This window comes from Haemaphysalis longicornis, unplaced genomic scaffold (assembly GCF_048455015.1).
Source record: "Haemaphysalis longicornis isolate Haplotype H1 unplaced genomic scaffold, Haemaphysalis longicornis Haplotype H1 scaffold_2, whole genome shotgun sequence".
Classification (NCBI taxonomy): domain Eukaryota; kingdom Metazoa; phylum Arthropoda; class Arachnida; order Ixodida; family Ixodidae; genus Haemaphysalis; species Haemaphysalis longicornis.
In genome coordinates this window covers 131333988-131344904 of record NW_027526295.1, presented here as the reverse complement: position 1 = coordinate 131344904, position 10917 = coordinate 131333988, and positions in this window count along the sequence as shown.

Sequence of the window (10917 nt, the reverse complement as noted above, 5' to 3'; positions counted from 1 at the left end):
CAACGCGATTTGTTGCTGGGAAGAATGTGCCTTTAGTTTGTTAGTTCAAACTAAGATATTATTTCCTCAGAAGTGCGAGGAGGTAGGCAGGGACTTAAAGCTACAAAAGCCTGGCAGAGGTGTACAGTACAATGAATAACCAAAATTGACAAGCTGGAAAATCTAATGTTTGGGTAATAAAAAATACAAGCGACATGTAGAGCACCAGACAATAAAGACAAATAAGTGAAAGGTACAATAAGGTACATCAGAGTAAAGTGAAATAAATTACAATTAAGCAATCAGACAAGAACTATGCGTGCGTTTTGAAGGTAAACACAACTACAAAACCAGCGCATTAAACGACAAGTCTAAACAACATCCACACTTCCAGCCATTGAAGTAGAAATTATGACTCGTTCACCTGTGTTTTAAATTTGTTTCTACTCTATTTGAAATCAATCCCGTCTCCAACTTTGTTTGGTATGTCGGTGTGTCGAAACATAAAAGCCTGCCTGCCATAGTTTGTTCGTAATTTCGGAGTATGTATTTTGGGATATCTGAAAGATTATATACTGCTAGTGTCGTTATATTTTCTATGAAGTTTTTCTTTGTGTATACCTTGTAAAAGCTTCATATTGTTCCGTGGCAGTAGAACAGATGACGCGAACCATGGTTGATTATCAAGCGATCAGATTTAGAGGGCGAGATGGTCTATTTGCATTATTTACAAGACAGCCGTTACAGAGCGTTCGCCCAGGCAGCACGCAGCTTCGTCGTCGTTGATCGTCGGGCCCACAGCCGCATGCCCTACTGCGGCCTTTTTGGTCTTCTCGTAACATAACCACCGCGTCGAAGTCGACCGTCCTGGTCGAGGTCACAGTAAATGTTCGGGTGCGGTAAGGATGGTAATGAGAGAAGAAAAGAGTGATGGTGGCAGGTCACGGCAGGTGGCAGGTCACGGCGAGTGGCAGGTCACGGCGAGTCACTGGCTGGAAAAACGGGAAATGCCCCGAAATGTTACTCAAGATCACTTACAGACGATGTCTTTATGCAATTCATTTATTGCATACTTGGCCTCCCAGTATGTACTCCGGAGATGGGATGCTTTAACTTCGTTTTTCAGTACGGTTCAGTTAAGACTCAAATTGCAGTCGCACACACAGCCTGGTCTGACGAACTCGCTACCTGCTCATATTGGCGCTTGCTAAAAAAGGAGATAGAGAGAGAGAAACAACTTTTATTGAACCGAGCTACTACGACGTCTTCTTAGACGCCGTCGATGGAAGTGGTTCCCTCTTCACGGGACCCATATGCTTCTCTAGCCGCCTGGCCCCTGGAGATCAGGACGAGCTGGTCTTCCAGGGCGGGGCTGGTTAACAAGGTCTCCCATCGCTCGGTTAGGGTGGATGATGGATGGGGTGGGGTAGTGGGAAAGGTAAGAAGTGGGGGGTTGGCTTGTAGAAATCGCCTCCAATGACGTGTTGGAGCGTGCCTAACTGAATCTTGCAGAAATTGCATTCCTTGTCGTACCTTTCCGGGTACATCTTGTTTTGAAGGTAAGGGTGCGGGAAGGATCCTGCTTGCATCTGCCTGTAAATCGCTTGCTGTTCTCTGCTAAGCGATTTGTGAGGATCGGGGTAACGTCGCCTCTCCGTCCTGTAGTGGTTCGTAATGTCCTTATAACTAATTATGGACTGTGGCTCACCTTCCTCTACCCGGTGTTCCATCTCTCGGGCGAACTGGTGGGAAAGTTCGTTGCCCTCCAGCCCAGAGTGAGCCGGCGTCCATATCAATTCAACTTTCCTTCCAGATACGTCGCATTTACTGTTGAGAATACCTAGTGCCGCAAGAGGCACCCACCCTTTTCTATAGCTGTTATACGCCTTTTGGGAGTCGGTGACAATTCTTCCTACGTTGGGCTGCGCGAGCGCCAGCGCTATTGCGGCCTCTTCTGCCACCTCCGGAAATGACGTCTTGATGGAGGCGCAGTTTACGGGCACATCCCGCGTCGTAACTGTCAGCGTGGCTTTCGAGGAAAACTTGGGTAACGAAGCGTCTGTGAAGAAAGTGACCCCCTCTTGCTCTTCTTCTATTTGACCCAGGGTCTCCGTCGAGGCCGCTATCCGAGATGTTCTGCGGCCGTCGTTATTACCCGGCCTCATGTTTCGAGGCAGAGGCTTACTATTGATTTTATGCGCTCATAACCTGGGTAACGGCCCAGTTTTCTTCCGGTCTGCCTCTTGCCAGCCCAACTTGGCAAGAACACGACGTCCCGCCGACGTTTGAGAGAGCCTCTTTGATTAAACAAATGAGCTTCTATCAACTTGTGTTTGTGTTGTGCTTCGCCATGCCGAGAAGCTTGTCGGTCGACGAATGCTTCGGCATGCCCAGCGCCATCTTGGTTGCCTTGCGTATTATGACGTTCAACTGGTCCCTGTCTTTTTTGAGTAGATTGAGGTACGGCGCAGCGTAAACGATGCGCGACGTCACGAAGGCCTGGACAAGCGTCAATGCATCGTCCTCCTTCAATCCTCGCCTTCTGTTCGTGACTCTTTTGATCATATTCGAAATTTGTTCCGTAGAAACCTTGATTTTGGTGATCGACGCCCCCCCCCCCTTGCCGTTGTTCTGGAAGATGACACCCAGGATACGTGCTTGCGTGGTTGGCGTTATGTTCGTCCCGTCGATGGTGATGCGGACGTTCTCTTGTTCCCCTTTCTTTCTTCTTGGCTTGATGACGAGCAACTCCGACTTCTGTGGCGAGCAACTGAGGCCGCACGATTTAGCGAACTCGTGCACGGCCTCTGCCGCTCTCTGTAGGGTCTCCTACATCCAACTCTCCGACCCTGCCCTCGACGTCCACACAGTGATATCGTCGGCGTATAGAGCGTGATCTGTGCCCTCTATGCCTTGAAGCAAGGCCGGGAGCGGGAGGAGTGCCAGGTTGAAGAGAAGCGGCGAAAGAACCGACCCTTGGGGGGTGCCTCTGGCTCCCAGGGCTATCGGTTGGGACGTCTCTTCTCCAATTTTGATTGTTGCTGTTCTATCACTTAAGAAGTCCTGTACATACTTGAATGTTCGCTTACCGCATCCAGTTTGACGCAGGTTACGGAGAATGCTTTCGTGTGTGACGTTGTCGAAGGCACCCTTGAGATCGAGTGCCAGGATAGCTCTTGGCGTAGGGGTCTTAGCTTTCTTGATTACCAGCTTATATAGTTGCACCAAGATGTCTTGCGTGCTTAGGTGCGCCCGGAACTCGTACATGGTTGGTGGCATTTGATCGGTGACGTCCAAATATCTCTGTAGTCTCTTGTAAACCATACGCTCGACCACCTTCCCCACACATGACGTGAGGGAGATGGGGCGCAGGTTGTCTACGTGGGGTGGTTTTCCTGGCTTCGGAATGAAACTCACCTCCGCTTCTTTCCATTCTTTGGGTAACGAACCCTTCTCCCAGGCCGCGTTGGCGAGGTTGAGCAGTTCCGCTCGGTTTTGGTCCCTCATATTTTTAAGCATCTTGTATGTGACGGCGTCAATGCCCGGTGCGCTGCCTTGATTACTTTCGTCGATGGCCGCAACCAGCTCTAGTTCCGTGAAGACTTCGTCTAGCTCGACGTTGCTATCCCCTTCGTACTCGAGAGTCGGGTTACCGCTCTTCTCAGTCTTGAGATACTTACTTGTGAGTTCACGAATGAACTTCGCCCCGTCCCCGTCGTAACTGTTGATCGTTCTTGTGATGTCTCGAGCGCTTACACCCTTGCTTTTCAACGGATCTATGAGGTGGCACAACAGCTTCCAGGCCTTCTTCGTAGACAGTGTGCCTTGTAGGTTGTCACACATCTTCATCCAATTTTCCCTGCATAGCTGCTCCGCATACTCGGCCGCCTGCTTGTTAAGCGCATGTATACGTCTGCGAAGCTTCTTGTTATGTCTTTGTCTCTTCCACCTTCGAGTAAGACCATGCCTGGCCGCCCACATGTGGCTAAGCCTGCTGTCTACGAAGGGAACTTGCGTAGTCGTAGCAATCGTCTGCGTAAATTTCTTGACAAACTCGCGTTGCTTCTTGGCCCACGCCCCATACGTCTTGCTGTCTTGGTCCTCGTCTTCGCCTTCACTGTCTGCGTGTCTACATAACCGGTCCCAGTCTGTGATGTTGGATTGACTCAATTTCGCCTTGATGGTGGTCCCCCCGAGGGTGACACAAATGATATCGTGATCTGAGCCAAGATTCTCCCCCGTGTTACGCCAAGTAACGTCGAGGTTCCCCCGAACTAACGTCAGATCAGGAGTGCTGTCTCTGGCCGTGCTAGTGCCTGTCCTGGTCGGTACGCCCGGCTCGTTAACCACCTCCATGCCGTGATTCTCTATGGCTTTTACCAATTGATTTCCTCTTTTGGACGAATATTTGTAACCCCACATCTTGTGGGCCGCGTTGAAATCTCCTAGCATTAAAATCGGTCTTGTTCTTGCTTCGTTGATGCAGTCCAATAGGGTGCCTTCAAAGTCAATGATCCTGCTGGACGGTCGACAATACGCATTCAGGATGAAAATGTTCTTGTCACCCCCCACTCTTCTGCTGTGAATTTCGACGAGGGTATGCTCGCAGCCTCGCTGAGCGGTCACGTGCTGTGTGGCCACCACGTTGCTGCGGACCAAGATCGCAGTACCCTTTTCGCCAGGGTCCGTATACGTAATGTATCCCGCGAGTTTGGCGCGGCCGTTGGTCTCTTGTAACGCTACGATATCCGGTTTCTGGTCCAATTTAGAAACGTAAAGTTGTAACTCCCCTATTGTTTCTAATACTCCTACAGTTCCATTGAAGCACCGTCGCAGTCTATTTCCGGTTTCCTTTAGTCTTCATTTTCTACTTTTTTGGGCGGTAGAACTGCGCGCGGAACCAACTTGTCGCGGCCTGACCTGTAGAGCAACTCGTGATGACTTCACCTTAGCAACCTTGTGATGCTTAATCCAACGTCATGACTCTAACGGAGAGTTGGCTACATTTGGCCTCCACATTATCCATTCTTGCTGTTAGACTGTTCACTTGCTCAGACAATTGAGAAACGTGGCTTGAGATTTGCATAAGCATGCTCATGACCGTCTCCATTGTCGGAGGAACGGCGGCCTCAGCCTTCTCTTCCTCCATGGCAACAACTGCCGTTTGTATATTTAGAGCTTGCGTCACTGGCTGTGTCAAAGCCGGTGGCGGGATCAGCGCTGGTGGCATGATGGGGTTCGGTGCGACCGGAGCAGCACAGGTGGTGTCTCTCTTGGCTACTTTCCTTTTAGCTACACTGACGTCATTACCGTTGTTCTTAGTTTTACTGGGCGCCTCAATACGCTCCATAATTGCCCCTATCTGATTGTTTTGCTTCTTGATTTGATTGTTCTGCTTATCTATCATTTGCTTGAGTTCCAAACAGTGTCTGCACTCTTTGTCTTTGGAAGAGGAGGAGGAGGGAAGGGAAGGGAAATTGCTATTGTTGAGAGCGACGGGAGACCCCGCTGCCCCGCCCACCTGTTTCTCGGCACCGTTGCCCTGCCGGGTCTTCGACTTGGGCCTCGGACGAGATTCACGCCTGCGAGCACCAGCTGCCGATGGTGACCTGGTAGCGCTCTTGCTTCTCCCTCTCTTTGTCTGGGAGCGGCTGCGACGTCCGTCCGGCGTCTGCCACGCTGTCTGCTGCCACGTTGACCCCCTCGGTTGCTGCTGCGGCTGCTGCTGCTGCTGCTGCTGCTGCTGCTGCTGCTGCACCTCTTGTCGTTGATGACGTTCCCAACGCCGTTTGCGAACGACGTATGGCGTCTTGAACCTTGCTTTGCACTTCTTGTCCGCGGTGAGGTAAAAAGGAGCCACAGCACTGTTGCGCTATACTCGGTGACAACTTAAGAACGGCACCGGAAGCTGCCGCTGTGCCTTATCACCATAGCAGGATGTTTCTCCGCGCGGCTCAAGTAGGGCGTTACTGGGAATATTTTGAACATGACGTGAGCCGTTCCCGTGATTTTTTGGACTTAATATGCGTATAAATGACTCCAGTGACGACAAGCAAACTGCATAAGACAAGGCAGACGATATCACGCATTCATAGCAAACCCCTTCCAAAACGCGCGCACACTGACGTCACGGGTCCGGCGCTTTGGCGGAGTGATACACTACATGAGGTGGTGCCGTTCTTGAGTTGTAACCGAGTATAGCAGTGTACGATGTGGTATCTCTTGACAACACTTCGACTGGAACGAGAAACAACATTTCGCGCCTTCGCCTTCGGCAGTTTAAAGCAGCTTCGCATGTTAGAATAGTTTTTCTAGTGAGGTCGTACTTCATTGAAGCATTCACCTTCACGTGCGCCGTAGGTCCGACGGCGGAGCTGGTGGTCTGCTCGAATTGTTCGGCGAGTCATGGAGCACGGGCAGCGAGAAGGCCGCTGGTCGGTCGCCTGGAGTGGCGCACGGTGCAGAACTCCTCCTCCTCCCCCTCCGGCGACGACGCCCTGTGGACGTACCCGGACCTGTGGTTCGACGCACTGGCTATGCGGAAGCCCTGTCCGAAACTCACCGTCCTGGTCACCAGTGCGCCGGGCCGGAAGGACTGGCGGGACGCCATCCGCCAGACATGGGGCAGAGCGAGCCACTACCCCAACTGCACACTGCGCGTCATCTTCTTCATGAGCATGGCCAGGCAATACCCGAAGCGACAAGTCATCAAAGTGAGCGCTGCGCCACTCCTCGCCCGGCGATGTCCGTAACCGCTTGCGCGGCTGCAGAGCGCGATTCGCTTATAAACAAGGCCTCGGGAATACACGCTCTAGAGAACGGCCGCGAATATCATTCGCTACAATGCGAAGAGAAGGCCGATCACTGCGGTCAACACTCTGAAATAGGCAAGCGGTGACACCCAGCAAAAAGGTTTGGCTTGAAAAGTGTGGCCTGCCCTGTGACGTCGTGCAATGCAAGCATGACGCGATTTGAATGGCGTGGTGTCACAACGCAGATCACATCTCTGAATCAAATCTTATGGCCGGCCTCGATATTTGCCAAATTGGTTCTTGCGGACGCCCCGATTGGTCATTCAGGTTCATTGTGACAAAGACGGCCCCCGAACATTTTTTTTTATAAAATGTAGGGTTTGTGCGCTAACATACAGGATAGCAGAGGACCCCGGCTAGCTTCGCTAGAGAAAGTGCTACGCGCCGTACACTAGCCGCTGCGGAATCCCAAGGCTCACGCACCGGTTCGGGTACTCACATGCGGTAGACAGACCCAATCAATCCAAAGTGAGGCTCTATTACCTGGCAGATACAGGGCATATACCAGACAACACGGCTATCGCTTGAAGGGAGACAGTGGCTCCGTTCGCTCGCTCAATCCGCGGCATCAGACCTCGATATCCGTCATCACGGCAGCGGGAGCAGGGGAGGCATCCCTTGCAACCGATTAGGGCAGAATCTCTCAGCAGAGTCTCGTGGAGCCAACTGGGTTCACCGTCATCGGGGCATTCGGAGTAGGCACTACCGAGCCAACCGACTCCGACCAAATCGCCCAGTCGACTCCCGGCGGAATGCTCGTTCGTCCTCAAGCTCGGCGTGGGGGAATTGGAGTTTTCCCCGTGGTCGGAGAGAGGGTGGCGCGTAGGAAGGCGGCACGCTGGTCCTCCTTCCCCCGCGCCCTCGCGCACACGTTCGCGGCGAGTCGGTTCGGCGCGTCGCATGGGGTCACGAAGAGGTCACGACTCACGTGACGCGCCGGCTGCCCAAAATGGCGGCTCCCAGCTCGCGAAAACATGTGCAGGCGAGGCGTAGGGAAACAAGGGTCCCCACAGGTTTGTGAAGTGAAAGTTGTACTAGGCCTATATCTATTTCCTTTATTGCTGCTTTCATGCCTACCTTAATGTGACGCCTGACTCAAAATTCATACATCTATACATGCGATTATTGTTTATGCAATCAATTGTTCCCTAAAAGCATGCTCCAAGCCAGCCAAATCAAGAAAATTCCCTTTCACGGGGAATATTATTAACCATGCCTAAGAAGCGCGCCCCATTTCTGGCCAGGCGGCAACGACATGGACGGCGGAGGCCCATTTAGGAAAAAACAATAGAAGCTTAGGGACTTTTGTTAGTGATAAATTTAGTGGGTCGCATAATGCGAACCTACATCTGCATTACTGCGTACTCGATCTACCCCCGATATTTCTGACTGGGGAGCTCGATACTGCTCTTTGTTGGGCTTCACCTCAGAATTACAGAGCCATCAGGCCATCAGGCTCCACCAGGCTCCGGGAAAAAGTACGGACAAATATTTTCGAGGAAAAATGGGTTGGGGCGAAATGATCATTGGACAATTCGGTTCGGGATGATGGAGGTGCGAAGTAGGATTCTAGGATACCTCTATATATGAGCTCACAATGCCAGTGTTGCTACCCGGTGTCCCTAAACAAGGTTTTAGCGACACAATTTAGTGACGCTAGTGCTACTACCTACGAAGTCCATGGGAGAGATCAACGCAGAAGCATTCATCACCTTGTTATGGCCTTCCGGCCAATTTGCCAGCGCGGAACTTTGTTACCGCAATTGCAATGTTTCGGGCGCTCTGTTTGCTTCAGATGCTATTCCCGATCCGTGATATGGTTGTACGAGGAGTATAAACCGAGCTCGAGCCTCCGAACAACGAACCACACAGGTCCATGCATTTCTTCTCCGAAGCAGTATGCGGGGGGCAACCAGGCCGTAACCACGCTCAGCCAGCAGAGTGTCCGAGACATACCGGCGTATCTCTATTTCTGCACTAATTAGTGCGAATATTCGTGGCAAGCACCCAAGGCATGCCACATGATTTTCTCGTGCACGGGTTTGTTCTCTCTGTCTCCAGAATCGTGTGTGGATTGACGCAAGGAGATGGAGAGAATTTTCATTTGGTTGGAACCTATGTCAAAAGGACTGCTTTGCTTCTGGTACCCGTATACGGGGAGTTATCTAGACCCGGCGTACTTCCGGTGGGAATTAGTCGTGTGGTCCTCTTGAACTTCCTTTTAAAGCGCGAGACACATGGATGACTGGTACATGTGATTCGCATGCGACTGATCGTTACGACTGTCGCCACGACTCGTCGTATACGCGTGAATTTCGGACACATGCATGGTCCGATGCGCGCGTGCGACGTGTCGCCAGCGCCGCTCCGCCCACTGTTTTTGCCCCATGGTTGGCAAGAGATATGGGCAGGAGAAATCCGAGCAGGAAAAGAAAAAAAATGTATCAACTTGTTCGTAATTTGAAGAAAATGAATAGTTTTTTCCTTACACATTGCATTTTTATACTTTCAGTACAGCTGTGTGGAACATTTAGCACCCATGCTTCTGCTCGTCCATGCTATAGGCATAGAGATAACTATAGGTACCGCTGGCAGCATGTGTGTCTGTGTGTGCCAGGCGGAGAGCCCACGGGACGGCGGCGGCGGCGGCCCAGAGCGGGCTCCCAGATAATACTCGGAATTACCACTGGTGCCTCCTCTGGGTTTGGAAAGAAACTTTCTCAGCGGGCTCTCATTGACTGGGGCCGCACGACGATCGCAACGATGCCACGACTGCATCTGGCTTGCCAGTTGCACGTCGTGACTCGTGAGCCTCCTCCGACTTTACCTCCGACCAGCGAACGCCGCCAAAACCGGTCCTAACGATCAGACCTAAAGCATGAACCGCATGGAGCGTTTTCTGCCCTCGAAAACGCGCCGCGCACGCCACAGGCGCGCTGACGCCGCCGCGGAAACCACCGGCTCTAGTACACTCTACCTAGAGCCACTAAATAAGCTCATCTAGTGGCTCTAACTGCTCTAACTCTACCCGCGCGGTGTGCGCTGCGCGGCAGCCGGCGGCAACATGGCGGCGGCTTCGGCCGCGAAGTGGTGTCGGGAGCTCGAGCGACCGCTTCTAAGCGCTCTCTAAAATGCCGCGCAAGGAACGCACGAAGTTGCTTGTGCGGTAAAGGAGCTTATAATGTGGGCGAAAACGGTACTATAAAACATTATCCGCGCCGCTAGTGAAAGCGCCCATGCAATATCTGCTGGGGTGGTAAGCCTAAACATCCCCGGCGGGGCCAGCCGGCTGCCTCGAGAGCTTCGAAACCGCCGCCATGAGGCGCGCGCCTCCCCATCGGCGCAAGTCGCCAGGCTCCTCCCACTGCCGAGAAGCTGCCGCGCGGCCGCGCGCGCGGAATCGTCGACGCGGGCGTCAAAAAATCGCACGCGCAACGCCGACGCGCACGAATCGCGGGAAAAAACGCGCCATGCGATTCCCGCTTAACGATCAGTCGCATGCGAACCACATACACCAGTCGTCCATTTGTCTCGCACTTAAGGGCATAGAGTTTCATACTAATATATAGAGTCTATTCACAAGCGGCTCAGCCGCGATGCCGCAAGGCCTTATGGGAAGGGCGATTTGGCGATCCGCCATAACTGTGGCGGTAGTGGCAGTTCGCTGCAGCGTTACCCGCACCGTGTGCGTAGCGGTTTAATCATGGTACACTGCGCTGTGTACGGCTGCTACAACTCGTCAACGAATGCTGCAGGCGGGTGTGAAAATGCTCAGAAGGTGCGCTTCTTTGCGGTGCCTACCGTGCACATGCAGCAAGACGCAAGAAATGTCAACAAAGCGTCGCGCCGAGTGGTTTCGCCGGATCAACCGTGGGGACATCAACAAAGAAGCCACGCATTACAAGGTGTGCAGCGCACATTTCGTTTCTGGTAAGCAAATTTCGAGCTTTACATAACTGTGCGCGGTTTTGTGGGCGTCGGATGCGCTGGTTGGCGTGTGAAGCAGGCTCACTTCGTCGAGCTTGCAATTTTCTGTCTAGGTCGGATTCTGGCGTGTCTAACAAAAAATGCACCTGAATGTGCGAACCTATGCGTATGTGCGCTTTTGTTTTTTCTTTGTGTGATC